Here is a 24,823-nt window from a genome sequence, read left to right as displayed (position 1 = left end):
TACTTATACTTACACTCTAAGTTAACCATAGCAAATAGGCATTTAAACATTTACCATCTACATTACATCAATTTACCTTTATTCCTACAAACCAAGTTCAAAAAAAACACAGGTACATTTTAACTCTTTGTTCACCAAAATATACACATAGTCCATGTTTCTTTCGCCGTCTTCATTCTTCAGGTCTTCTTGATAAGGCGTCAGCAACACAGTTCACTGACCCTCTGACCACCTTCACTTCAAAGTCATAGTCCTGTAGGTTTAAAGCCCACCTCATAAGTTTGCTATTGTGGGTTTTCATTGTCTTTAACCATTGCAATGGTGAATGGTCAGTACACAGAATAAAATGTCTTCCCCAGATGTAAGGCTTGGCCTTCTGGATCGCGTAGACTATGGCCAAACACTCCTTCTCCACGGTTGCCAAATGTCTCTCACCTTTTTGAAGTTTCCTACTCAGGTAGGACACTGGATGCTGGTCACCATTCTCATCCTCCTGGCACAGAACTGCTCCTACCCCGCTGTTAGACGCATCGGTGTAGATGATGAACTCCCGGTCGAAGTCTGGAGCACGCAGGACAGGATAGTTGATTAACGCCTCCTTCAACCTCTGGAACGCCGCCTCACAGTCGCTGGTCCACGGGATGCGGTCATCAGCCTTCTTCCTCGTCAGATCGGTCAGCGGAGCCGCAATCTCGCTAAACCTCGGGATGAACTTTCTGTAGTAGCCCACCAACCCAAGAAATGATTTGACCTTTTTCTTGGTGTTGGGTCTAGGCCAATCACGAACTGCTTCTATTTTGGCCTCCAGGGGTTTTATCACTCCTCCCCCTACCATGTGACCCAAGTATTTTATTTCTGGGCTACCCAGCTGACACTTGCTGGCCTTTACTGTTAGCCCTGCTGCACTTATCCTCTGCAGCACTAACTCCAGGTGTATCAGGTGATCTTCCCAGGTATTACTGAAGATCCCTATGTCGTCAATGTAGGCCACTGTAAAGTCACTGAGCCCTGCCAAGGTCTGGTCCATCAGCCTTTGGAATGTGGCTGGTGCATTTCTGAGACCAAAGCTCAGGACTCGAAACTCATAGAGACCAAAAGGGCTGCAAAAGGCAGTCTTTTCTTGATCCCTGGGATCAATTCTTAATTGCCAATATCCCTTTACCAGGTCCAATGATGAGATGAACCGACAACCCCCTATGGTTTCAATCAGGTTGTCTAGCCTGGGCATTGGGTAGGCATCAGGAGTGGTTACACGGTTTAATTTCCTGTAATCGACACAAAACCTAATGCTCCCATCAGGCTTGTCCACAAGGACTATCGGAGAGGACCAAGGACTAGAAGAGGGGACGATTATGTTCTCCCTAAGCATCTCGTCCAGCTCCTTCCGCACCTTGTCCCTATAGGGTCCCGTTACTCGGTATGGGGATACTGCCTGCGGGGGTGCATCCCCTGTGTGGATCCGATGCATCACTCCCTTCACTATCCCCGGCTTGTTGGAAAACACCTGTTGATATTTACTAAGCAGCATTTTTAGTTCTTGCTGCTGGTCTTGGGTGAGTGCAGGACTGATCTTTACCTCCTCGGGGTTGTATTTTACTTCCCCTCTACCCTCCCAGAAGGGTAATTCAGCTTCCTCACTCTCAGCTGCTTTTATCGCGAATAAAACCCTCTGTTCCCCTCTGTAGTAGGGTTTTAGGGCATTCACATGAACCACCCTCCTTGCTTGGTTCTCCTCCTGCTCTATTAGGTAGTTCAGGTCTGACATCTTGGAAATGACCCTATATGGTCCTGCCCATTTGAGCTGCAGTTTATTCTCTCTGCAGGGCCTAAGCCAAAGCACTTCCTCCCCTGGGTCAAAGTGCCTCTCTCTAGCTTTGTGGTCATACCATGTTTTCTGTCTGACCTTCTGAGCTTGCAGGTTTTCTGCTGCCAGCTCTAGATTTCTCCTTAGGTCATTCATCAAGGTGTCTATGTATGTCACAACGTCTTGTGGGTCATCCTGGGTGATCTGCTCCCAATTTTGTTTGATCAAATCAAGGGGCCCTTTCTCCCCTAAGTGTGCAGCAAACATGTCAGAGTGACCCCTTTGTAAGATCATGGGGCGATACTTTTCAGGTACCACCAGCTGACTTCTGATCCCATCTCCCCCTTTTGAGATATTCCTCAGGGTTTCTCTATATAAAATCCCCTTTTTCTCCAGAAATCTCACTGGGGTTTCAGGTGTTAGCTGGACGTCAGTCACCTGTTCAAAACACTTTTGGAGAGTGGCGTCTGCCTTTTGCTCCTGTCCAAATCTGCTGTCTGTGGTCAAGGTTTCCACCACAGCTTCTGAACTCCCCTCTGCTTCCGTCTCTGGCTCATCATTACCCCCCTGAACTGTCCCCGTGGTGGCTTGTGAGCGTGTAATCACGAGCACCCGTTTCACATGTTCAGCCAGGTCATTTCCCACGAGCACGGCTGCTGGCAGAGTCGATGAAATCGCTAGCCGCCAATCTCCCCTCCAGCCTTGAAAGTTGACAGGTACCTCTGCTACTGGCAGAGAGATTACCTGCCCCTCAATCCCTGCCACCTTCATGCTCTCATTTGGGATTATAAACTCCCGAGGAATAATATCTGGATGGCACAGGGTTACCTGGGAACAAGTGTCCCGCAGCCCCCTATACTGACGGTCAAGTATTCCTACGTCCACCCCTGCTGTCTCAAACAACTGAGAATCTGTTTTTACCAGCAAGCAGCGCTTTACCTCCACAAGAGGACCATTTTCCTCAGCCTGATCAGCAGAGGTAGCTGTTCCAGACTGAGTAGCCATGGCAACAGGCTCCCTCAGTGACACTGAGCCTTGCTCTTTCTGGACACAGAACACAGCTTTTGGCTTGGTCCCACTAGACTCCTGAGGCACCATTCCTTTTAGCTGCTTCAATTTCTCACACTCTGAGATTAGATGACCCTTTCCCTGACAGAAATAGCATTTTCTGGTGTATTTTGATTCTCTCTCATCTTGTTTTGGTTTTCCCTCCAAAATCTGAGGTCTTGGTTTCATGTCTGAGGGCTTCCCTTCACCATGGGCCCCTCCCCCTTGCTGGCTTTTCCCTGGTCCCTGAGAGTACTTGCTGTAGGTTTCTTTGGGTTTACCTACAGATTTCCCCTCACCCAAGGGCTTTCTTATTTGGGAAATAAAATCTGCGATCTCTGCGGCTGCTGCCACAGATTTCGGTTTCCTTTCCCTCACCTGGAATTTCAATTCCCCCTGCAGGACTGAATAGAACTGTTCCAGTGCTATCAAATCTTTAAGCTGCTCATAGGTCTCTGTCCCTTCCTGCGATAGCCATTTCTCAAGCAGCCTCACCAATTGGGCCCCCACTTGGGTAAAAGTCTGTTCTGGCTTCTTGGTGAGGGACCTGAATCTTTGTCTCAGCTGCTCTGCATTTATCCCATGTCTGGCAAACACCAGTTTTTTAAACTCTGCAAAATCTTTCATCAGTTCCTCAGGCATCTCGGCATAAACCTCAGCCAGGCTACCACTGATTAAAGATCGCATGATGGTCATCTTCTCAGTTTCCCTCACTGAGAAGTCCACAAACGCTCTTTCCACTAAGGAAAAGAACACCTCAGGACAATCTCCCTTGTGGTACACAGGGAATTTCTTCAGGTCAGCTTTAGACAGTTGGCCTCCCTCAGAATCCCTATTGTTATTATTGTTCTGGTTCATCAGTTCCAATTTTTTTAATTCAAAGGCCATTCTTTCTTTTTCCAGAGCAATTTTCTCTCTCTCCCTCTCCATTTCCATTCTCTCTCTCTCTAATCTTTCTTCTCTTTCCAATCTCTCTATTTCAAATTGCCGCTGTTTCTCTCTTTCCCTTTCTTCTCTTTCCCTTTCCTCCATTTCAAATTGCCTCATCCTCAGTTCATGCTGTTGGGCTATGAGCAATTTTCTAAGTTCTGGGTTCTGCTCTCCTGTGCTGTCACCCTGCACTGAGCCAAATTCATCCTCAGAACCTTGGTCAATCTGGGGGTCTTTCACTTCACTCATTTCGGCCATCTGGCTTCGAGTCAAGGGCATAATCCCCCCTCAGAACAGGCTGCTTTAAAAGTCAAGCCTCAAAATAAAACGACCACTTTTTTCCTTCTTGCCTCAGAACCAGCTCTCCCTAGAGATTGCTGCTGTTCTTCAGCACTAAATTTGTAACAGTATCGAGTCAGAGCCTACCCCCCTCTGCTGGGCCTCTCAGCTGGCAAGCTAGCTCACTGTTACTATGCAGTTTTGCCTCAGCTTTTTCCCGCCAAAACTAGGCTACCTCAGAGCACCTTAATCTAAGTCTCCCCAGTTGGCACGTTCTTCTACTAGCGCACCTCCCCGTGAGGTACACCTAGAAGATTACCTACGCGCCTCAGACTGTCCCTGACTAGACCCCCCTTGCTCTGGGCACACCTGCCAAGGCTTTGCTGGACCACTGGACAACTGGACCAGTCGTATCCCACACGCTGGACACCAATCAATGTGACAAACCCAGACCTACTGGGATATGTCACACAGTTACACTAAGCTGCCACCAACCATTCCCTATAAGAAGTCACACAGACCAGGGATGGATTTTTAAACAATAAAAAGAATAAGGTTTATTTTAAATACACACAGGGAAAAATAAACAATCAGGTGAATAACATAAAGTAACGTGGCTTATTCTCACTCATACAAGCATACAGTTTGGTTCACCCAGAACCCTTAACTTGAAGCACAGACCCTGAACCTATCAGTTCTGGCTAACCAACAGACACCTGAACCTATCAGGTTGGTACTCTGACACACAGTAGTACCCTGTCTGACACACAGACTCCCACAACAGCTTCTTCTTCCCAGCTGCTGCTTCGTCACAACCCAGTGTCTCTCAGCATCTCCCTCTCACCACACAGGCATCACATATTTATACAGTACAGCCCCTCCTCCTGATGTCCCGCCTTCCACTCCCCATAGGATGGAACTTTCCCTCCAAACCCATGACAGACAGGTAACATCAGTGCTGTATGTAACATAGCTTATATGTATTGTTTTGCTGGTAGCAATGAATTGTTCTTTCTAAAGTATAACTTAGGATTTTGATAAACATATTGTCTGTAAAAGCCTCAGGGTATCTGTGCATGTTGAGAACGTCACTTAATGCTCCACCACTACAAGGGGTGAGGCGTGCAAAGAATCTATCCATAGGAGGATACCTAGTGTGGTGTAGTGGTGGGCTAGGACTCAGGAGGCCTGGGTGTGTGTCTATTCAGCCATGAAAACTCAATTGGGGAGTGGAATTGGTAAAAACATTCCTTAAATATTTCACTTACCTTGAAAGCCCTATTCAGGACACAATAAGTTGATGTCAAATGCCAGTCAGTGCTTCCTCTTCATATATTTTTCTGTTGTTGTAAAAGTCAACTGAAGTGATTTTGTGGTTCTTATTTGTGTATATTGCAGAAGCCTCTTACAGACTCAAGATCCATTTATCTGTTACATTATTAGTAGGATTTAGCAAAAGCATAAACTGTTTGAGGGGCGAGTTTCCAGGGATGTACTGAGGAGCAATGTAAGCACAGAGGAGACAGTCATGAAATCACTGGGTAATTCTGAAAGCCAATGTTACCATTTGTCAGGAGTTAGCTATCCTATACCTTTCTTTATATGTTCTGAAAATTGTATTGAAGCTCATAGCTTCATTTAAACTTCTGATGGCTATTTAAAGAATTGCCATCTTTTAAGGATGCCGTCATTGGAACAAGGAGATATCATAGCCATTTGGATGTGACCTCATTAAAAGGGCATAAGGAGTTACAGTATTTCATTATACGGTTAAAAGACTGTAGATAATATTAAACTAGCAAAATGCATTTCGTGCTAAAAGTCAGAGGCTTCAACATACTGTTGATTGCAGATGCTTCACTGGGCAAAGCGATGTGGGCCCCATTCCCTAGAGATTCCCTGCTGGCAATAAACAGCTTCTCTTCCTCCCATCTCACTTGAAGTATGTGGCCCCCTGCTCTTCACAAAGGGACCACTGCAGCCCCAACACATGGCCAGGATCAGTCCTTTGCCAGGCCAATAAGTGGCAATTCAGGTGGGTTGCCTTGAGCACTGGGAGCTCTTTGTGACAATCCTAGATTGTGTTCAGCTGGAACTGAAATACCCTACTTGGGCTTGCCTTGGAGATAGCAGGTTACCACGTATACAACGTGGGTATGACAGAGGTGCCTATGTTGCTGTATGTAGACACACAACATGCAGGACCTGGGATTGCTGTGCTTACAGGATGAGTAACTGGATGGCAAGCATAGAGCAGATGGGTGGGATACAAATCAAATAAAGAGAGAGAGAGAGAGAGAGAGAGAGAGAGAGAGAGAGAGATAAAGGATGGTGAACCATGCATGCTTGTTTCTTGGGCTCATGCATTGCAGCCTCATATTACTGCTGTTAGCCCAAGCTTCTGTTACTTCTCCTCTTCCTTATTATTGCATTCACTTGCTTGAAAGTCAGAGAGGCAGTGATCAAGCAGAGCCCAGTACCTACACCTTATCAGCACCATCATGCATTGAGCCAGACTGAATGAAAGTCAACAAGCATGTAGCAGTAATGGGAGTGGAGAAGCGAGGTGCCCTTGTGAGTGGGTCCATAATGAAGTGTGGTGCCTTAGGAGATGTTGAACCCGTATCTACACTTGATGGTGGTCCTGGCATTGCATACATTTCATAGCTATTTCACCTCTCAGTATCTCTTGTCATGTAAAAGAAATGGCAATTGGTTATTATTTTGTGCTTTTTCATAACATTGTGGGAGGATAAGCTAGTGTTTCTATATGTTATAATTGGGTTAAAATTTATGCAGTAGGGTTAGGATTACTATAATTGGGTTAAGATTTCAAGTAAAACTAAGAAATGCTATATTTAAAATGAGATTGTCCAGGAAACTTTCTTTCTCTCACCCCATGTGTATGGGCAATAGTATTTCTAAGCATTTTATACTGCTTTTTTCCCAACAGTGAGACACAAGGCGGCTCACAGATCATTAAAAGAGCAAGAATTAAAGACAATATATAAACAGCACTGGAAAAAATATTAAACAAAGAATTATTAAACAAATTAAAGAAATGTAAAAGCATCAAAACCACATTAAAATAATATATTAGCAGTGGACGTAGGGCAATTAGCTAAACACCAAATCCTGTGGGAATACATTTTTTTCACTTGCTGCTGAAAACAGAGGAGAGAGGGTGCCAACCTAGCCTCACCTTATTGACATTAAACCTGTAAATTTTTAACTGATTGCTAAACTGAATGGATCAGTGTTCAGAGACTAAGAGTGTGCTTTATGGCTGCATTAAGTGCCTTGGTGGTGGTTGCACTAAACTTACTTCTCCTGATAAATATATGCATTTTAAGGGATATACTGTAGAAAACAGTTCCATTTGGTTACATCTAGGAAGGGAGAAGCAGGTGGAGAAACCAATTTAAATTAAAATTGTGCTTGAAAATGGTTCTGTTTTTTATATTGTTCTGTGTAGGCGGAAAGTACCATGAATATGCTTAACTTTAATGAGGCTAAAGTCATTATTTTTTCTTCTTGATGTAGTTTCTTATGTTTCCTGGCTCCCTTGCAAGGAAAATAGATGGTTCTTCATGATCCTTCAGCAGCATAACATAGTTAGTTCTGTGCTCTGCAGATGTATGGTATCTTTAGGGGGACCCTTCAAAAGGTCATAAATCAATACATACTTTTTTATTTCTTGAGAACTCAAACTCTTTCATAGTGTTTTGTCGTATTTGGTTGTTCCTAATGCAGATATTGCCCAGAAGTGGAATTCAGATTTTTAAAAAATCTTATGGATCTGAACAGGTGCCACTTTTGAAAAAATAAAATCCTGAACAGCAGCTTGCAGCTATATTCCCCATTTCTGCTACATTGGCACTAAAATCCTTAATCAAGCTATACAGGCTTGATAATCTTGCAAACATATGAAAGAAGATGGAGAACGTTGCAGCAGGAGATAACTCCTTTGTCTAATCTCTGTTTGCAGCCATGACACATGGACACATAAAAATCAACTTAGTGGTAAAGTTGTCTAGCATGGAAATAAATAATCTTATGGAACTGAAGATAGAAGAACAGCTAGCTGTTGGTTTATGAGTATGCTAGAGAAAGCATCTGTAGGGGCAGAGAATGGCTCCTCAACAGAACCATTGCCAAAGGACCTACCATCATCTAATCCAAACCAATTAAAAAGCAAATTGTTCCTCCATTAGACTTTCACAAATCCACCTTTGTAATCCAGACCCCAGGGTGCCAAAAATAAAATATCAACTGGAGCTCAGAAAGTTACTTACAGAATATGTAATCCCAGGTTACTCTAGGAAAAGAAGAAAGATGCAGACAAATGTAAGAGCAGAAAAACCGAAATATGAAGCCTAATCATGAAGTTCAAAGCAAAGTAGATGTTAAAGAGTGAGAAAACATTCCTGAATTCATAAAACACTGCAGTGCTTCCAGATAAGTGCCTCCTAGTGATACTAATCAAGAGGCACTGCACAGGTATTCAATCTTCACTTTAAACAAAAAATAAAATTAAATTGGTGGAATTCCAAAAAACAAAGTGGTATAAAAGCATGAGTGTGTTTCACATAGAAGACAACATTCTCTGCACTCCCCACATGGCAAAAATTCTATGGATCACACAGGGTAATTGGGGAAAATCTAATCCAGGAACACCCCTATATGGGAGATAGTGCTATTTTTCAAAATGCTTATATGATAGAGAGAAGATGTGTCAATACTTTTTCTGTTTAAAAACATAGGAAGAGCTGTAAAAAAACACAGCATTCCACTATACATTTTTCGGGCATGACTCGGGGTTCCCCCCCCCATAGAACTGAATATGCATCAATTTCTTTTATTATTGTTGTTATTATTAATAACATAAGAAAGAAAAATAAAGTAAATTATGTAGAAATGTACAGTACTTTGATAATAAACAATAGGAAATAAAGAAAACTCACCGCATAACTTATATCAATTCATCAAACACAGCTAAGTTCACCGGAACCAATAGAGATACATTTCCTTTACAAGTCAAGGATTATAATGCCCATTCCCCTTCCAAAAATACATTATCTCTTGTTCGGGTATTTGGCCTTCTTCTTTCAACAATACAAAGTCCAGGAAATTCTGCCAGATATCAACAGAATTATTTTCCTTTAACAATCTCTTTTTAAATGTTATATCACATGTCTACTTTTCATTAATTACTAGTTCCTAAATTTCATTATGCCATTTGTTTAAATGAAACATGTTAGATTTCTAATTTTTCAAAATCACTAATCTAGCTGCCACCACCATCTTTGTGATTAATGCCTTTTTTGCCCATTCCCACTCACTGCTCTTCATCCAAAATAGATAATAATGCTATTTTGGGATGACTTCTAGTGTAATCTTTGAATCCCCCCCCCCCAATTTCTTTAAATACCAACTTCCAACATTTCAACAGCGGTTCACGCTCCCACCACATATGGAAACATGTATATCCTAGCCACATCTCTAACATAATATAGATCACTTAAAATTCATAATATTTAATTTCACTGGTCTCAAGTAAAAATGTTTTTTATTCTCACAGACATGGTCTTTAAATTTATTTATTTCCCCATAAATCCATCCACATGTCAATACTTATTTCCCTATCCAAATCTGTTTCCCATAATGCTTTAAAAGCTTCATGATAATTTTTTTACCCCTAACAATATCAATTTCTGATTTATTATATTCTGAAAGTTTATACCCAAAAATATATTTAAAGCAGTATGGTTGTTATAGTTGTATCAGTTTTGTCTGCTGGGACTAAGTAACTTCAGTTTTGCCAGTGACATGAATTGTTTGGGTTAGGTTCAAGGTACAATGTGAAGTCCTAAGTACCGTGTTTCCCGAAAAATAAGACAGGGTCTTATATTAATTTTTTGCTCCAAAAAACACATTATGGCTTATTTTCAGGGGATGTTTTATTTTTTTTCATGTACAAAAATCTACATTTACTCAAATTCAGTCATGTCATCTTCTTCTGGTTGCTGTACAATGCTGCACAATTGGTGGAGGGCAGACTTTCACTTAACTGTGGCTTATTTTTGGCGTAGGGCTTATATTACAAGTAGTGATGGGAACAAATAAAAAATGGTGATTGGTTTTGATCCATTATTCATCATGGTTAACGGATCAACGAATAAGAATATACAAATATTCTTCGACATATCATCTGATCAATCCGTTGATTCATCTGAACTTAAACAGCTATAAAACTGGCCCCCGATGACCTAGAGACACCAGATTTGCAGGGAAGCTTCCTCAGACACATTTCACATATTTATATGGATAGTTAAGTATGCTGTACAGGCTGTGCCATGGTACAGAAATGGCATTGGTCGCCCTGTTAGATGACCTCTTGAGGGAGGCCGACAGGGGAAAAACTTCTCTGCTGGTCTTCAGCCACCTTTGATACCGTCAACCATGGTATCATTGCTTGTGAACAGCAGGAGTGGTGAAAAAACTAGAAAGAACTCATTGTGTATTCAGTTATTCACATTCCATTTTTTTTTTTAAAAAAATCAAACTGCATCTTGCTTCTCTTGTTGGAGTCATTTGGAGTGATATTCCCTATAAGTAACTTTCTTCAGTGCAGCTGATCTTTCACATTGACACACTCAGGTCAGGACTGCATCTGTGGAATTCTGAAACCGGTGTGGATTTATTCCATTTTTAATTGGCTTACTGTAGATGATGGTAGATTGCCTGGCATTGGCCATAATAACCCAAACAAAACAACCCATGTAAAATGACTAAATATGAATTCTTTACAATACTTATATATTCTTACAATACCATATCAGTTTAAATATTCCATAATTACAAAGTCCATTCAGGTCCAACAATTAAATTCCCCGGGAAGGTGAGAGATCTTCCTCAAGTATATGTGGCTCATGTTCTAGAAGACTTGGATCGGGATTTAAGTGCCACACATTTCTTTATAATATCAATTTCCTTGTGGAAAAACCTCAGTTCTTTACTTGGGAGTTTAAGAGGTCCCAGCTAACCCAGCTACTTGCATTAAAACCAGGTTTCATTTTCTATCTCAAAACTGGGGATTTAGGTCTTACTGGAAAAAGGTTATTCACAACCACACAGACTTCCTGGGAGAGAAACCTGTGGAATCCAAAACTCTTGTGTTGATTTATTTCATTTTTTTATTGACTTACTGTAAATGATGGTAGATTGTCTGGCATTAGCCATATTCATATGCAAACATTTGACTTGCACCTCCCTTTCATGTGAATTGACTTCACCACTACTTTACAGTATATGTTAGATCTAATTGTAGGAAGGAGTTTTCTAGTCTCTGCCACTAGTGAGAACAAGGACCATTGAGAAGCTCTGCCCTCTGTCTCTGAGCAAGAACTGCTCGCTATGCACAGAGAACGTGTACCAAGAGTGTTATGCCAATTAGTGTATAATTTGCATGTGCTAATTTATACATACACATGCACATTTAAAAATAGTTACTAGAATTAAAGTTTCATAGAAAGCAAAACAAATTATCCTTATGCCCACCAATTCTTAACTAATGTGTACTTTATCCCAAGCTATAGGCCTTATCAGTTTAGGACTATCTCTCTCAACCCCTCCCTGGAAGATGGACATATAGCCCTAGTAATGAGTGTGAATCCTGCTCCAAAATCTGTGCTCTGCCCATTCAGTTGTATTATTACATTAGAGTAAAATGTACTTACTTGTATTACATTAGAGTAAACACAAGCATCACGATTCCCTTTGAGTGGGAGGGAGTTCTTCCCACTTTTAAGACAAAGTGGTTGGATGGGCAACCAATTCATTTTCCTTTCTCTTCATTTAAGTGCGCTAAAATAAGTGAAACAGGCAAAAAGCTAAGCAGCTACTGGGCATACCTACCTAGTCAACACAGGCCAATGTCAACTGGAACTTCAGATGCCTCTCCAACTCTACAGGATAATAGGGTTCTTCCTCATTCCCTTTTGAGGCAATTCCACAGAAGAATAAAGAACTGACTGCCCCTACATAGTTAAAATATTGAAGTTAAAACCTATGTTTGTTTGATTGCTAGATACTGTCATGAGGTTTACTGCATAAACTTTTGCAGGCTCCCATCCTAACTTACTTCATACGATTTTTGAGGGGATAAAGGGAGAGCATATATGAGCTCCAGGGTGTGTGGGATCCCAGTCCAAGAATGTTCTGAACTGTTTCTATTAGATGGTACTAACATGGAAGAATGACTATTCTGACTTGGTGTAATTCAAATATATGTCTAGCTGTCATGTGCAGAGCTTTCTAAGCATGTAAAAAAAGTGGGGGGCAGCTTGGAACATTACTTTGAGAAAGAAACTCACATTACTTGTTCCTTGTTGGCAGCAGTTTGTCATTACCGTTGCCATTGTTGCGCAAGTAATTACCGTATTTTTCGCACCATAAGACGCACTTTTTCCCCACAAAACAGGGGGGTGGAAAGTCTGTGCGTCTTATGGAGCGAAGAAAACAGATTATATTTTCCTGTTTTCTTCTTCTAAAAAATTGGTGCGTCTTATGGAAAGGTGCGTCTTATGGAACGAAAAATATAGTATTTGGCTTGTGTAATTTTGCATTGCCAGTACACTGAGCTGGTATAGCTCTGTGAATTGGAGCACCCAGATGAGGAAGAGGGGGTTGAATCCTCACTATACCCACTGTACCTCTGAGATCACTCAGTGAGTGTTTTTGGCCGTTGAGGTTTAGTGTTCTGCTCGCTGTGCAGCTTGGCTAAGTTGCATGGTCCAAGAGTGTCACCAGAAGCGGGGGCAGAGCAACCACTTATACAAGTACTTTATATCTAGAAAAACCAGGAGGGTCACCATAAGGTGGAATTCATTTTAATGCACATCATTGTAATGATTGACATTACAGTCAGCCTGGAAGATACAGGGAAGTACTGTACTGTCTACTGGCAAATTCTGATATTGCAGCTAGTGAATATTTACAAAAAAACAAAATAATAATTTCCTTTGCCCATGAAGATTTATAAGGGAAGGACATAATGCTGGAAAATTCCTGTCAAAATGATTTAAAATGTTCTTATAAAGTAACTTTTAAAATTAGGGAAGTTATACTTAAGAAGTAAACTTCCAACTACTTGCTATATTACTTTTACTGTGATTTTGTAGCTATTTGTTTCCTTAGTCATGACCCCAAAATAACTAGTTCTAGGTAAAGATTCTGGACAATCTAATGATTCTGGGTACTTCCAAACTCTGAAACCAAGTTTTTTAATAGTCTAAATTTTCCACTGTTCGTCTTGAGGAAGCTTCATAGATTAGGCATCCTTCAGTCTTGAGAGACTATGGGTAACGTGCTCTGTATGGAGGACTTGGAACAGCATCTAGTGTGGCTGAGAAGGGCAGGTCAAGAGTGACAATCCCTTCCACACTGAAGATAAATATAATCTGTCTCCTGTCCAGCTCCCTGATTTTGCTAGTTTCAGGACTGTCTCTTTGTCTCGGTCTGCTGGACAAGTGTCTCTTCAAAATGGGAGAGGCTGTGATGCAACGCCTGCCTCCAGGCTGAACTTCATATGAAGCTTCATATGAATCTGTTTAAGATCTTCTTTATGAATGTCTGATATTGTTTTCAAGAAAGAGGGCTCTGCAAAGTACTTTTTATTTAATAACTTTTTTTTTTTGCATACTTACCAGCTTTGCAGGTTAATTATTTGACCCAAATGCTTTTTTCCCCAAGTGGTATGAAGTTACTGTGCTAGTTTTCAGTGCTGGCACCTTCACCTGTCTTGCCAAATTGCTGTGGTGTTTCTCCTGCTGTTCTCCTCACAAACTCTCTTTCATGTGTAGGGAGGAAAGGATGGGAAATCTGGAACCCAGGTCAGCTTGCAAGAGAAAACTGCTATTGCTTCTCTGAATCATCCATGCCAACGTCAGCTGAATTTTTTTTGTCAACACATTTTCGTTCACTGTGGCAATTTCATGAGCACCTTCCTCCAACTTTTTCCTTCAGTGAACCATTACTTATGCCTGTCGCCGATCCTGTCTACACGTTGACAAAAGAAACATCCATAATACTCTTTCCCCCCATACAACCATATTTAGTGGACAACTCATCCAAATGACAAGCTAATAATGATGTGTCTCAAGGAAGGACTCATCATTGCAAAGCTAGTTAGATGGCAGATAAATATGAATGTGGTGTAAGTTACACCTGGGACTGCTGAAATGAGATACCATCTATTTTGCAAGTGCTTCATTCAGCATACAAAGAGTTAAGCCTCTTTGGATTGCTAAATGTTTATATGCCTTTGAAGTAGGAAAACTGAAGACATTTACATGCTGTTGAACAGGTGCTGCTGCTCCCACAAAGCAAATTTACTTTAGTGCTCTTGATAAAGCAAGCAGAATAAAGATTACATACTTTTCATTGCAATTTTATTATTTTATATTATTGCCAATATTATTTGCTCACATTTACCGATCAGGAAACACAAGAGAGGAAAATATAATTTTCTTTTTAACACAAAGGGAGGAGAAATAATACAGAACCATGTTTGATATAGATACTGCTGTCATTTGTCTACATTTTTGTTTTAAAAATCCCATATTTTTGTTGTCAGTTGTGCCTTCTATCATATTGTTCTTTTTTCTTCTTCCTTTCCCAGTCTCTTCACAATGAATCTTCATTTTCTCGCTGACACACTTATATCTAAATTCCTCATTTCCTGCCTTTTTTATTTATATCTGTTGCTTGGTGATTTGATCATGCTGTGGAATACAGGATTAGCAATCTCCTTGTCCTTGGTTTTTCATCAAGGACACCTGTTCTGCAAGTTGCACAATTTCCTTCTGCACCTTAACCCTTTCAAACTTGACTCTTGTACACAAATGTGGCAGGGAGTAGGGAGAGCTCACCACTTTAAATGCCTTTACCACTCTGCTTTAGTACATTATAATCTTCATTCTTTACCAGCTGGCATAGACTTTCCTAAGAGGCTTACACGGGAATCTAAAGAATGCACCAGTAAAGAAAAGAGCGGGGGGGGGGGATAACATTATTACTCCTTTGAACCTTGGAGATAGTTTAGCAGCTGTTCCTGTAGAGATAGGTTTTATTTGACTGGAAAATAAAATGCTAATTCAGCTGTACTGAAGTACCTGTCCCTAAGTCATCTGCCTTCATTTTCCTGCGTCCCCTTTCAGAGGTCACAGTATCCCTTGCCACAATGCACATTCCTCTCTCTCTTAAGCCAGATCCATCCTGAAATCTACAGTGATAGAAAGTAGACTGATCTGACATTAGTTTCTGCAGATCTTAATTCTAGATTGAAATAAAGTCTTCTAATCAGGCAAAGACTCCATCCTGCTATTGGCGAGGGAAAGGATTGCAGTTATTGTTTTTGTTCTAAATGCCTAAGTAGAATCAAGAGACTAACATCAGCACCATCTAGAGGAATTGGGCTTATCCAAATGTACACCGTTGACTAGATGAGTATGTTTAGAGTAGGGATGGCGGGGGAAGGTAGATCACGGTTTGTTATTAGATTTTGGATAATTTTCACTAGGTTGTGACTCCCAGTTGTCGAAGAACAGCAGCAACAGAAAAGCTTTCACACACACACACTCTCCAAACCATAATGTTAGGTTGATGAAAAAGAGGGCTGGGGTCAGGGTATGCCAGTCCTTGCAGATAGTACTGGACTGTCAAGTGGTGAGATTCAGTATAAGACAAGCTCATGTCATCCCAAGTCAGTCCAGCACCCTGATGGTGTTTCTCTTAGTTTTCACCCTCTTTCCTTCTTTGTTTTCTTTTATTTTCCCCCTGTGCCTTATTTAATTTATTAGTTTTTCATTTTAATTTGGGGGACAGGGGCTTATTTCTCCATTTTCTACCGGCATCCCTCTCCATCTCACAACATTACTTTGATGTTATTTTCTCTGCATGCAAAAATCAGGTGCAACAATCCATGATTCTACTCTGAATTTAATAACAAGTGTGTTGTACTGTCCCCAGAACCTTGCTTGCTGGTTTCTTATATTTGGCAACAGCTGGATGGAATGATTCTCCTTAATGCTTTCAACCAAGTGATAGGCACATCCTATCATCCTCACATTCTCTCATCATTTTCTCCAAGGCCCTGTTCTATTTCTCTATTGATTGATTCAGTCATTTCTTACTATTCATTACTATGAGCCAACTTCCTCTGATTCTGAAGGCTGGCATTAAACTTTTCTGTGTTACAACTGCCTGTCCTGTGTCCACTTAAGTTCAGTAATTAAAATTACAGGGCATTTACGATTCATCTTTCGTTTTCTTCTATGGCCTGTTTTTCTGGGTAACTCTTTTTGCTGCTGTGAAAAACAGAGCAAATAATACACTCTACACGTGCATTCTGCAGACCAGTTCAGACATGATGCTAATTCATGGTTTCATATTACAGTGGGGTCTTGACTTAAGAACGGCTTGAGTTAAGAACATTTTGACTTAAGAACCACTCTCATAGGAAAATATTGACTTGACTTACATACTTAGATTTGAGTTAAGAACTGAAAAAAAAAACCACGTGGGAGGCAGGGAAAGTGCAAAATTTGAACTTTCAGTTAACTGTTGGCCAGTGAAAAGGGTGCCTGTCTGCTTCCTCACTCCTCCCAGCGTTTAGAGAGTGGATTGGGAGACAGTCTTCGGACTGCCTGGTACTGCACTGCCTGGACTGTATTTCCCCTGCCTTCCCTGAACCTTTCTTGACCTAAGAAAAAAGAAACAAAATATCCCCCTCTAGTGGTCGAAGGCAGAATAGCAGCTTCCCATTAGTTTCTATGGACGGAAAAGAGCAGATACGGATCAAATGGTTTTCAGTGCATTCCTATGGGAAATGCAGATTTGACCTGAGAACTTTTTGACTTGAGAACCGCCTTCCAATACGGATTAAGTTCTCAAGTCAAGACCCCACTGTATGGGGCTGAGTATATCCTTGCCTTGTGCTTTCATGTTTTTTCCTCTATTTTACATGCATGTTTCTTGAGACATCTGAACTTGAACAACTATGATAAATTTTAACTGCAGAGGCTAGAATTTCCCTTCATTAAAGGAAGTCACTTTAAAGTCTTGTTGGCAAATTGCTGCACATTAACAAAGCATGGTGGTTGTATTCCTGGGCATGCATGTGATTGCATGATCAGGTACATATTCGGTACTGTAGCCAGTGTCTTGTTAATCATCAGCAAGGCTTGCACAGTTTCCCATATGCAGGCGTAAATCAGCAATAGGGTTCTGGCTAGTTAGTTTAAAAGCAAGACAGGATGGAACTGTGATGTGGTAACCTGATCAGGTTGTAGTTTATAACTTCATATCTTCAATAGATATCCAGGCCCAGATTAGCTGAGGTAGCATAAATAAAGGCATAGGGTGAAAGATTTGTATCGGATTAAGTGAGAATGAAGGAAGCCTGTGAGGCTTGCTTTTCACTGTTAGAACATAGGTGGGGGAAAGTATTTAATACATGAGTCTATTAATTTGGAAGGAGAAACCAAGGCGGAGAACCCATGTTTATTTCATAATCACAATTGCCATATAGATGGAGTTTGCCATTAGGTATGGCACCCTATATACATTTAGATGATTAGCTGACCCCAGTTGCCACTTTGATCTTTAAAAAGAAGTCAACAAGTTATATATCCTTGTATGTTTGAAGTTATGAAGCAAAGTTGTTCAGGCAGTGTTACACACCCAATGGTATGGTAAAAATCAGACATGTTCCACCTTCCCTGAAGGATGTCACACGTATGATTGCCATGAAAGGATATCACTATGTAATATCACTGCTCTGTAGTAATTTAAATGTCTTAACATGTCTGAAAATGGAACTTGTGTTTTTTTCAGATTTGTATACTGTCCCTGCCAGAGCAGAGACCTTTCCATAAAAATAATGGAGAAATTCCAGATTTCAGCTGTGGATTCTTTATGTGCTTTAAAGAAAACTAGGGAGGATGGGAAGTGTGATCTGGGTGAATTTTGTATTCCAGAAGTAAAAAATGAAGTAACATTTGTCTTTAATGACCATGAACTATGAATGGACAGGGACACACAGGTGGAGGATAGTGAAGTGGGGGAGATTAATTCCTTGGTGGTTTCATTGAAAAGCATGCATGCATCCTGTTTCTCTAGGAGCTGCTTGATGTTGAAGACTTGTAGTTCTGTTTAACTTGGGAAAACAGAAAGTTCAAGGGCAGGAATTGAGAACATGGGACAATCCAGATATTACTAAACTGCGATTTTAACCATTCCTCACCATGACTATTCTGGCTAGGCAGTCTGGAACCATCTGGAAGGTCACACTTTCTCCACTGCTATTGTAGAGTATGGAGATAAAACTGCATCTTTGGTTTGAAATTGTGGTAGCAAGATACCTAAGATGAATATTTGCAAGTTTGTTGCCTTCTGAGGAACTGTACTGATTTGATTAATGTATAATAACTGATTGAAAACCGCCATTGGTGAAATGACAACATTCCTCCATTCCTTTTTCCAAAATTCTTCTCTCTAGCTTCTAAAATATATATAGCACCACAGGGCTCATCCCACAAATGTCCTAAAGCCATTCAGAAAAAGGTTGTTAATCACAATATTCTGTGATGGTGCCCATATCTATGATCATAGACTGCTTGCTGAAAGTTAGGGCTATTTAAATGATAACTTGAGAGTGGTGCCCATACATGCTATCATTCATTTTTACATTTGCAAGCTTCAGATTTATTACTTCTAGCTATGCCTGTTTGAGATGTAGCCTGAAGCAATCCCAAGCCATTTAATTATACTGATACTGCTCTTCCTGGTGTATTCCCCTGCCTTATAAAAATAATAATTGCGTGCCGTCAAGTCAGTTATGACGTGTAGTGACCTTTTTCTGGGTTTTCTAGACAGAAACTACTTTGAAGTACTGTATTTTTTGGTCCATAAGACGCACCTGACCTTAAGACGCACATAATTTTTAGAGGAGGAAAGCAGAGAAAATATATTCTGAACCAAATAGTGTAATGAAATATTTAATAAACTATAACAGAATAACATTTGAACCATGTAAAGTGAACAGCAGTCAACAGTGGCATTAAGAACCATTACCACTGTCATTAACAAATGGAGAGACTTAAAGGTTTGTGTACGCTAGTTTATGTACCATAAATTTGTGTACCATAAATTTTAGTCAAGTACATATAGACCATTATCAGCCAGTGATAAGACCTATACCACCTATATTTTACATTTCCTTTCATCCAACTCCTCCCCATGCTTATAGAAATGTCTCAATGAAAGATGAGATTGTTGTGCAACTCTGCCCAGCTACAGTTCAAGCCTATATTAAGTTAGAAATGGTTTGTCTGATTTGGCACTGCATTGAGAGGTCCCTTTTAGTTGTGTGGAGGATAAATAGTGGAATTAAACTATTTAACAGCTGGTTTTCCTTATTTACTTTAGGTTATGCAAAAGAACAGCAACACAAAGCTTAACCTGATCCCATTCACCAGCAGTAGCACATGCTCAGCATAAGACCAAATCTCCATTTTCTGACATAATTGAATGTTTATAGCATGCAAGGCACAACAGGTTAGGCCACACAAAGCCATGAACAATGTTCTTGACAAGCCAAAAAAACTGAATACAAACTATAGTAGCTGAAATCAGGAAGCAGGTACTGTAATCCAGTTAGAAGTCACGAGGCACAGTTAGTTTCCTTGCAGCAACCCTTTGGAAATACATTCTCTATTAGATGCCGAGAACTAGTTGAAAAGTTTGCAAGTTGAATCCAGATTTCCCATAGAAATGCATTGAAAATTAATTAATGCATTTTTATGGGGGGGAAAGGTCAGAAACTTTAAAAAACTTAAAAGAAAGTCACTTATCAGGTACTGTAGACCAGTGGTCCCCAACTTGGGCCTCCAGATGTTCTTGGACTGCAACTCTCAGAAGCCTTCACCACCATCTCTGCTGGCCAGGATTTCTGGGAGTTGAAGTCCAGAACATCTGGAGGCTCAAGGTTGGGGACCACTGCTGTAGCATGGCAGTGGGAGGTAGTGGTTGAACCCTTTTTACTGTATTCGCTCCATAAGACGCACATACTTTCTCCCCAACTATTGGGGGGGAAGTGCGTCTTATGGAGCGAAAAATACGGTAGTTTACCATTTCCTTCTTCTGGAGGCATCTTGGGACTGTGTAGCTTGCCCAAGGCCATACAACCTGGAACACGAAGCTGAAACACAAAGCAGGGAACTGAACTCCCAGCCTCTGGCTCCACAGCCAGATGTCTAACTCAGTGACTTGCTTTAGTGACTGTAAAACCGGGGTCCCCAACCCCTGGTCTGTGGCCCAGTGCCAGTCCGTGGGCTTCCCAGAACTGGCCGCAGAGACGGATTTCCACCCCCCCGCCACATGCCTGATGGCCGTGTTGCGCTCGTGCTGGGGTTTGCTGTGCTCGCACTAGGGTGTGTCATGCTTGTGCGCATGCATGCAAGCGCAACACACATTGCGAGCATGGGGTGCCCCCTGGGCATGGAGCCCACTCCCCCAACCAGTCCATGGTCCCAAAAAGGTTGGGGACCACTGCTGCAATTCATGATCCAAAATGTTACATCATGACTTGGAATCAGCACAGTGTAACAGTTTTTCAGCCACGAAAGAAAGATTATGAGATATTGGCAGTATAGATTATCTGACAAGCAGAGCCATCCTTATCTTTAGGCAGACTGGCATCGCTATGGCATTGTGAAAGGGCAGCAAATTGTTAGTTTCCTTTTTAGTTGCTATTGTATTTTGTTACTAATAGCAGGGGAAGGTTATGGGATTTCCTTGCCTCAGACTGATAAAATATCTTGGCTGATCTTGAATATTATACATCTTGACTGGAGTAAGGGGTGCATATCCTGCTGTGTCTCACAAAGCCCTGAGCCAGTCCTGCCAAACTGTGGAGAGTGTTTATTGCTGTTTTCCTTTTGACTCACCCAAGCAAAGGCCTACTGTATGATGAGCCCTCAAGTTGGACATGAATACAATAGCACTTCTCTACAAATGTTCTTTAGCAGATGACATTCAAAGGCACATCACCACTAACAGTTATTGTGATCAGTAACTATTACTCTTCACATAGGAGGGACTGTGGTTTGAGCTGGGAGAAGCAAAGCACAGGGAAGCCATTGAAATCCACTAGCACCAAAGAGGAAAGTTTGAAACTCAACAAAACTTGGCTCCCAGCTCTGAATAATACAGTGTGCAAAAGGTCAATGAACTCTACCCAGCCACAAGGACCGGGAATCACTACACATAAAAGACCAGCTAATGACACCCATCAACCACAGTGACAGATAATCTCTCCTTCTTATCACAACAATACACCCACAACAAGACACACTAATCACCCATCTACAGAAAAAGACATAAGCCTATCTCACAGCCATAAATACTGTACTCTCAAGCATACTACACCAGATCACAGAGTGCTGTCCTCTGAAGATGCCGGCCACAGAGACTGGCAGAACGTTAGGAACAACCTTCAGAACATGGCCAAAGAGCCCGAAAAACCCACAGCAACCATTAGATCCCGGACGTGAAAGCCTTCGCAAATACATAAATCCAGACTTCTTAATGACAAAGGCCTAAATAAAGTACACAGTCTTTATACCAAAGTGGACCTGCCTGGTTGCACTTAACAGGTGAGTTTAAAATATGCACATATCATCACCTGGTAATTAATAGGAGTTATTATGTCTGTGCAGGGGACTTTCCCTGCTGTTGACCTGATTGAAATCCTCACCGAGAAGAGATCTTCTATTAATTGCAATAGAGGACTTTCCTCAGAAGCAACCATGGAGAAGGCATATTCTACAGGGACTCAGCAAGGAGGAAGGCTTAATTCTCCATCACTATACCAGCTTCAGTTCTAGCTATTGTCAGGCTTTCTCAACTGACTTTTTAAGGAGAGAAGATTAAAGAGTTGCATGTTAAATACAAATACGTGTTTAATGTCTCACCTAGTTTGGCCGTATGGTCTTTTAGATGGCAAATGTCAATAATTAATGGTTGTGATTGAGTTATGTGCCTTTGATTAAGTAGTCAATGACAGTCTATGAACTGGTACTTGTCTGATTTTGGAGATGGTGGCCACTGCCTGTGATTCAGGAAGAGAATTTTGATGTGAGAAGCCCAGTTTGCTTTGAATTCTACAGTTACAATGCCAAGTACTGCTCTGTTGAAATCAGTTGGGCTGAAATTCAAAGTTTACAGAGTGCAGCTATTCCTGTCATCCAGCATGCATATTTGACACAGAGCGGTTCCATGGGCATCAGCTGGGTTTGGAATGATTGTCTCATCTAATTAACTGGTTATCAAAACTGAAATTTCATTATGACACAATTACTGGTTCCTCACTAAGATATAGATGCACCAGGATTGCTACTCTGACATATGTTTCTTTCAACTCTGATTTCTACCCTCCCCACCAATAACCAGTAAGACATTTGCTCTTCTCCCCTCCCTCCCAGCACCCTCCCAGACCTCTAATGACTAATGAATGCTGCTATTAACAGATAGCAAAATAAACCTACAGGTGTGGCAAATTATCTGTGAAAAAAAAATCAGAATATATATATATTTAGTCTTTTGTCATTAAGGAGTATCTGTGCTTGTCCAAGACTACACAGGCTGACTCTTCTCTTGGAGGCACAGTTGAGAATTGAACTCTCAGATTGTGGATGCACAGCCAGATACCTTACTCACTGAGCTATCCAGCCAACTTTGAACTGGATGAATAACTGAAATTAGTATTGCCATGGAGTCTGTGTTGGACGATTAGATTAGAGTGATGCCCAGTTTCATCGGAATTTAATTGAATCTCATTCCTAATCCCCTTTCACACAAGTGCGTATTGGTAGGAATATCTGCTCATATATTGCCGTGGATTTTCAGGCTGTCAGGTATGGTTTTAGCTATGGTCTCTGAGGCCAAAAAAGGCAAGCAGATGTTATGCCAAGTATACCTTCCAAATAAGGTCTCAGGTAAATAACATTAATATGTCCAAAACCAAATATATCTTTCTTGTTCAGTATCAGTCAGCTCAATTGTTAAAATAGTTGTCCATCCTCTGGACTCACCCACTTTTGTGCATTGTTGTGAATTTCCACTTTCTTTTCTTCTCCAGTCAGATAAGAGAATGAAAATGAAACAACATTAAGGAAAGAAGAAGAAGAAGACATACATTTGAAATGTGGAATGGGGTTTAAAAGATATAATTATTTCAGCTTTGCTTTGTTCAGGAATGCAGTCATGTTTGTTGGGAAATAATCATAATAATTTCATTATAAAAGAAAGACTTTCTGTTAGGTTTTGAAGGGGAATAGAAGGAGGGGGAATAATGTAAATTTCATCAGACTGGAATTGGAAAGTGGGAAGAGGAGTATCTGTGCTGTTTAGCATGAAACCCTCCAAGAGAGTTGGGTCTTTTGCTTGCTGTTAGCTCCACCAATTAACTTATATTTAAAGCATTAAACACCAATCTGAGAGAGGAGATCTGTACAGAATAGAAGTCCCAGTGCAATGATCTTTGATAGATTGAGGCTGCCCCAACATCCCTTAACAGATGGCTGGCAGTGTTTGGTTGTAACAGTGCCAGGCACCTTTTGAGGGACTGGATAAAGACTGTATCCTGGCCTCCCCTTTTCCCTCAATATCATCCAGCCAGTGAGCATACTCCCTATTTTTCTCTCTGTATGGATTTGTGCACAAGGATCAGTAGTTCAGGACTTTAATCAAGAATTCGTCAACCGAAACTCAAGGCCCAAAGCCCTGGTTTATAAGATGGGATGGTTTTATATCTCCTAAGTGAAATGTCTAAATGGAGTGATAAAGAGCTACTGCATGGGTCAATTTTACTTGATCTCCCTCTACATGGGAACTAGAAGTTAAAGCTGCTAGTGGTGCACACACACAAGTGACCATGTGAGGACTAACAGAGAGTGTAGGATCCACCATCAGCAATGCAAAACATTTAGGGGTGAGGAGAAGAAATGCTTCAAAACTGATCCCCTCCCCCCAGTAACTCTTCCCCACCCACCCACCCCTATTCTTTCTGTGGAAAAACTGGTAATTCTGATAAACACTGTCTTTTGGAATAAGTAAAATGCTTTTTAGACAAGGCTTTACTTTTGTTTTGGGGAAGTTATTTTTTACAATTGAAAACAGAAAACTTTCAAATAGAAAATAGAACGGAGTCTTAGAATCCCTTAGCCAGCATCGCCATTAGACATGCTATTTGGAGATTCTGGGAATCATAGTCCAAAAAAAGAGTAACTTTTCTGAGCTTTGACTTTCACTCAAAATGTTTGGTGCATAAGACAATCAAAAGCATTACAGAGACACATGTTTTTTTTCTGCTATACAGTGCTGATATAAAAAGTTTAACTTGATGTCCAAGTAGTTATTAGTGCTGTGACTAAATGACGTAGTTTGGAGATTCCACACTTAATGTGGCTTTTATTTCCAACTTACATATTTCTCACTAATCAGCTGCAAGTGCTGGCATGGAAACAGTTAAATAGCACAGGGAGCAGCTGTTTTCCTCTCTCTCTTTCTCTGTTTTATTGTATGCCTTCATAATGTTGCTTGTTGGAAACTAAAGCTGCAATCTTAAAGACACATACGAACATTTTTCTAGTTTTTGAAAAACTAGCTCTGTTTGTTTGTTTGAGCATGTATAATTATTAT

At 40.9% G+C, this 24,823-nt stretch overlaps 1 protein-coding gene and 1 long non-coding RNA gene across 14 annotated transcripts in view; both read left to right on the top strand.

Annotated features, from left to right (window-relative positions):
- The window catches only part of TOX2 (TOX high mobility group box family member 2), a 294,760-nt gene that overhangs the window by 236,818 nt on the left and 33,119 nt on the right, over window positions 1-24,823 (top strand). The window lies entirely within an intron of this gene.
- On the top strand, window positions 5,031-6,528 carry LOC144589149 (uncharacterized). Its single transcript, XR_013545062.1, has 2 exons — window positions 5,031-5,067; window positions 5,126-6,528. It is a non-coding gene; the product is annotated as an uncharacterized LOC144589149 (long non-coding RNA).

Source organism: Pogona vitticeps, chromosome 4, assembly GCF_051106095.1.
Source record: "Pogona vitticeps strain Pit_001003342236 chromosome 4, PviZW2.1, whole genome shotgun sequence".
NCBI classification, from domain to species: Eukaryota; Metazoa; Chordata; class Lepidosauria; order Squamata; family Agamidae; genus Pogona; species Pogona vitticeps.
The sequence above is the reverse complement of the archived record's forward strand: the minus strand, read 5'-3'. Positions and strand labels throughout refer to the sequence as shown.